Source organism: Gastrolobium bilobum, unplaced genomic scaffold (genome assembly GCF_033153095.1).
Source record: "Gastrolobium bilobum isolate Gb01-03AN ecotype WA unplaced genomic scaffold, APGP_CSIRO_Gbil_v1 utg16415, whole genome shotgun sequence".
Taxonomy (NCBI): domain Eukaryota; kingdom Viridiplantae; phylum Streptophyta; class Magnoliopsida; order Fabales; family Fabaceae; genus Gastrolobium; species Gastrolobium bilobum.
Genome location: NW_026898548.1, coordinates 29,667 through 35,757, shown reverse-complemented (window position 1 = coordinate 35,757; position 6,091 = coordinate 29,667).

The following is a 6,091-nucleotide window of genomic DNA, read 5'->3' as shown; positions in this document are numbered from 1 at the left end:
AAAGTATACCCAGTTAATTTTATATTCGAAAGTGGCTGCGGCGCAGCACTAAACTTGGAATTGATTAAAATTAATATTAGTAGCACAATTTTTTTAAATTTGATTTATGCGTGTAATATTTCGAGTAATAAACTCATTATAAAAATCTAAAATTTAAACTTTCAAAATGGGATTATTCTTGATGATTAAAAACATAAGACATGACTAAATTACTTTTCTTAAAATCAGGTTTAAGAATTTTAAGTATTTTAATGACTATACTCCTAACAAAATATATCAGGGATTGTAGTGTGCATATATAGAGATTATTTATACTTGAGTGTGTAACGTGTGTATCTATATGTGTGAGAGGGGGGATTAAGTTAGCAAACTAAACGCTTTGTCCCTTTCAATGTACTAAATTGTCAAAATTATAAGACCGTACTGCCCTACTTGCAAAAAACTGCATTGATTGAGGTTGTTACATGCCTAACAATATTTACCTTGCGCTTAGACAAAGCTAACGCAAGGAAAAATCTGGTAAAGACTATTGAGATTGAATGCAAGTGTGAGGCTTTAAAAATCAAGAAAGAATAGAACAACGAAAAATGACAAGTTTGAGAAGATTACTAATTAAGGAAGATTAGATAAATCTAAATCTGCAGACAATTGATTATAGTAATTAGTAATATTAAAAATAAAATATTAAAGATTATTAATTAAATAGAGCATGATTTTCAATTAAATTAAAATCAATATAATTTAATTTCATAATTCATTTGTCTTGTCTATTATAACACCGTCACTAGACAAAGTTTGTCACATTAAATTGCATGAACTAAAAGAAAACGTAAGCACAAACTAAATTTTTACGTCAGATAAAAGATCGGTGTCCAATGGCATCAAGCCTACTGTTGCTAGTCACAACAGGCCTCAAAATAGGATACATGTCAATAAACGGGATCACCTGTTACAACCATCTACAAAACTATATACTTAAGTACAACATAAGGATCGAAAGATGAAGCGAGATGACTACATTATAACTTCACACAAAGAACAACATATCTAAAGAACTATATATTCAAGTACTGATGTAGGTGTTATAGAGACAATGTGAAAGTCAAGTGATATTTTATTTGTACTACAAAGCACTATATGATATTTTCTATATGTTTATTCATACACATCACAAGATAAATCTCATATTGTTTGCCTCTTCCTGTATGCATATATAGATAAAGATCCTTAGGGTAATAATGGTGTGTCTTTAGGATCTATGATGAAATCATGATTACGAGAACTCAAGCTAACTATGTGACTATTTGTTAAATGTATTCCTAGTCTAGAGTCACCAAGAAAGGGCACTGGTTGTCTTAATTAGACTAACACAACACTAGGTTACATGGATATGTAAGGTAAAGACCTTATAACTGCAGGCATGAAATGTCTTAACCTATGTTGTGGTTGGATTCATATTAAATTGAGTCGCACTGAACTGACCCACTGAGAGATTCCACAGGGGAATTTATAGAAATATAGTTGGATATATAATGTCTTTCATTGTTCAGTAGTGCAGATTATCTTTAGACTAGAAGTTGTTATCATACACTATATCCGAAAGGTCATACTTTGGCGTACTACTCTATTGCCAAGAACAATTGGGTAGATCTAGTCCTAGTTACTGAGAGTATAAGCTGATTAGTAAGGACTAATTGGGCTCCATCACGGTCAATTCCAATTGTAGAAACAAGTAGGGGAGATTTGGGCTTAAGTGAGTACCAACTTGGGACAGGCTTAAGTGAATGATGATTCACTCATGCCCTAAGTATTAATAAGTCGCATAGGGTATTGGAAAAATCCTAGCGCCACTTGCTTTGTCTCTCTCTCTTTCTCTTCCTTTGCCTCTTGTGCTCCTCTTCTCTTTCTTCACCTAAACACTTGACCTTCACCCTTATTCCAAAGCCTAGCAAGCTCTTAAGGTTGGATGTGACAAGAAGAAGAAGACGTTCTCTATTGCCATATTAGGAGATAATGTGGATCACCATTAGATTGACTCTAAGTTATCCAACCCTCTCTCGTGCAAACCATAATAAATTATTAAAGTGCCAAAGGTATGGTCTTAATCACCCACCTCAATTTTATATTGAGAAAAAACCATGTGTATGATGTACAGACTTGTTCTTTCTATTGCATACATCATGATTTTTATTTTTACATCATGCATGAATACCTTTTTTTTTGGATAAAGATGCACGAATACCTTTCAAATTCATAAAGGTGGCACCTTTTAATCCTTCAAGTACTCCTCATGGAAAATCATATGCATAACCTAATTGTTTTCGTAGAGTACAATCCAAAATCCCATTGTGATAAATTATACCTACTTATTTAGAAGAGTTAGAAAAATAAATGAAATATGGAATAAATATGATTAACCTTGAGGACTAATTGAGTAAATATAAGTTTCTATTTTGATAACTAATAACTGTTTTGGATAGATTTGCTCAATTATGTTTGATCTGCTAGTTTCCCAACTGATTGGGTCTAACTTTGTGAGGCTACTTTATGTGGCCAGGCTCTAAGTCAGAGCAGAGCGTCCCCCACTGTATATTGTCCATCTAAAATCTCTTGTGAGATCATCCATTGTTGAGAATCTCCTAATTTTTTGGAGTCATCCTCCTCAATTAGATCCATTATATGTTTAATTGCTATGATATTCTGTGTGTAAAGATGAGATTTTTTAGTAAGCTATCTAAATATTAGATATTGGCTTTATCATATTTTGTTATTTTAATACCGTTAGCAAGTGGCTTCTTAAAGATGATAGGTTGGGAAATCTAAGATAACCCTGGAGGGGAATGAATAGGGTTATCAACCGATTTTGCACGTTAATCGCAAAATGCTTCTTTAAACCAAATTTCAAATTCGAAATTCGAAATTAGAATTCAAATTAATTTTATTAATTTAACATTTAAATTAATTAGGTTACATCATGAATCAAGTCCAGCTTGACCCATGATGCCACCTACTCTCTCTTGGCCCAATATGTGAGCTTTTCCAACTTAGGCCCATTATGTCTTATTGGGCCCAAAACACATATGCTAGAATTCAAGACAACTTAAGGTGTTTGTGTGCGACCCATCAGGCCCAACATAGCCACTGACATAAATGGGCTTGGGCCCATTAGGCCCAATCCATCTAATGACAACACAGAGCACTAGCAATGCTTTGTTGTCCCAGAGCTAGTTGAGTTCATCGAATGATCAACCTGTTATACCTATTTGGTTACCGTGTGAATTGTCCTTTCGTCTCGGTTATCCATCCCATTGACCTAGGTCAAGGAAAACGTATCAACCCCTGCGGTCTAGGGTTAGCTTTTGCTGAAACAGGGAATCTTCATTTACGGACTCTAAAGAGCGGGCCATCTCATGACTCATTTACTATGCATAGATTCCCGAGTCTCGTAAATGTCATCCCGGTTTCACCGGTCTACGGATAACCAAATCTCTCACAAAGATTGACGAATTCTTTTAGCTTGTCACACTAGCCCTGAGTCCTAAGGGCATGCCCAAGAGTATACCTACGAGTCTCTATTTTTCAGGCAGACAAGATATACAATCAAAGCAAGCCTTCCAGAGCACAGGTCTATATGACAACGTTAGGTCTAAGGAAAGACACACCCAAGTAGCTGAGTCGTGTTAGTCTTACCCGAGATCACCAATGCCCATTATTGGTATCTCTAGACTAGGAACATATTTCTGGAAATGGACGTGTGGTGTCATTGAGCCCTCATGATCGTGATCCCTATCACAAATCCTCAATGTGACACCCGTTCCATTCAAGGGCTTTATCCAGTTACTCATATTCAATATTTGAGACATGCAATATGAAAAAAGATAAATAACGCTTTTATTCATAAAATATACTCATAACAAATAAAGAAGTACATGGGTCCATCTGACTCTCAGATTGTCTTTAGGACACCTATGTCTAACATGTAATTGGTGAATGGAAATTAAATTGGGAATGGCCTATGTGTAGGCATTTCTGTTGTACCTAGCTTGGGGAAGTATTGCGTTGGAGCTACAAGAAGGTGATTAGTAAGGTAATCCCTTGGTACTGGGGTTTGATCCCCTTGTGTGTTCCACCATGCTCGTTGAGGGTAATGGTAGAAAATGTATGTAAATAATATAGGATAACATGTTCATGCATATTGTATGTGTGTTCCACCATGCCCGTTGAGGGTAATGGTAGGATGTACCGTGTCTCTGGCCAGTAGACTGTTTGCCTTCGGGCGTTACAGATTTTCACTGGATAGGTCTCCGTGAGGGAGTTCCAGTTGACCTGGGGTCGTGGTGTGTGATCTGTAGAGGAGCACACTAGGAAGTCTCGGGTGGATATGGATGGAGGGTGCCTCGGTTGATGTTCTGGGAACACTCCTTGGTTTGAAACCCGTAGGCTTGTATGCCGAGGCCAATAGGCTGGACGTTGCGTGGTTTTGGCATTGACCATTCCAGCTTCGTCGTATTTTGTATCCCTATGCTCCCCTGTTTCACTAAATCCCTTGCTTTATCCCGTTTTCAGATGTTATGTTGTATTATTTATATGCATCGAAGTGAGCCATTGGGCGGAGTATTCTCCAGAACCTCTGGGTTACTGAGATATATTAGTATATCTCACCCCGCTTTGGGGGCTTTATTTCAAGTAGTGCCAGTGGAGTTGGAGCGGCGGGCAAGAGGCCCGTAGGATGAGCTCGTAGACTTATGATGATTTTGCATTTTGGGGCCGTTGGACCAAGGCTAGACTTAGGTCATGAACAATGCATATGATTAGGATTATGGTTATCATTTTGTTCATGATGTATTTTGTCTAAGTTTAGTCTTTGATTATCATGTTTTATTTTGGAGCATTTATTTTGTATACTTGAAGGAAGATTGTAATATGTCCATTTGTGAAGTTGTAAATTGTAATATGGAGAATTGATGTAACCATGAAGTATGTAATATGATGAAAGGGAAATAGGCCTATTCTAGAATGTGAATGATGATTTATGATATAAAGAATGCATGCAATTGGACCTTGTGATTGAAATAAGTAAATTGAGAAAGTAAGCATGGAGTATGTATATTGATTAAATTGGATATAAACTGAGAAGGGTTGTAAGAGAACCAAGGCATTGCTGGTCCTTGTGTGCCACCCAATGATTATTAGGTACAAATTGAGGTTAGAGAACACATTTGCAAATTTGGGATTTATTGGAAAAACAAAGGAAACTCTGGCGAATTTTCTAGAAATTGGCAGAATTTAAGTGAACTTTAGAAGAGCATATCTCCCTCCACAGAGGTCCGATAGGGACGTGCCATATCCGTTTTGAAGCTTGAGATGTCCTCTACCTTGTGGTAAAATTTGGGATTTTTTTGGGTTGGGCGTCGGCCTGTAGAAGGTACAGAGCACGGACTTCTCATTTGGCCACTGCACATGTGGCTGATCTGGAGCGAGTTTGGGAAAATTATTCCCGCTTCTTTTCTTGGTCAAATTAGGTGTATGATATGTCAAATTGAATCTTGAGGTGTCCCGTTCATTGGATAAAAATTTGAGAGCAATTGGTTGAGTGGATTTTCCAGAATAATTGATTGAGTGAAGGCTGTTTGGAGCCATTTTGAGGTTGGCTGGCAGATTTGCTTGTCCAACTTCAAACGGCGATATTCGGAGAAAACGAGAACTTTATGAATCGTGTGATAGCTTATTAGAAATGTATTTAAGTGTAAAATAACATATCAAAAGATGAGAGGCTTGTAGAATGCGGTTTGTCCGCAGAAATTCAAAGACCGAACCATGTTCGGATAGGTAGAAAACGTAACAGTGAGATTTTAGCTAAGTGGGTTTATGGGAACCCCTTAGTGACTTGAGAGATGTAATATATGATATCTAGTTAGTTTAAATAATTATTCCGCAAAGAGTTTACAGTTACGGTCACAACTTTTATTTATTACGCTTTTTATTGTTTTAAATGCTCGCGTAATAAACGGAAAAAGTTTACTCGCATTTTTATAAATAAATTGCTATGATTGTAACTGCGCTTAATATCATAATTAATGTTAACAATACC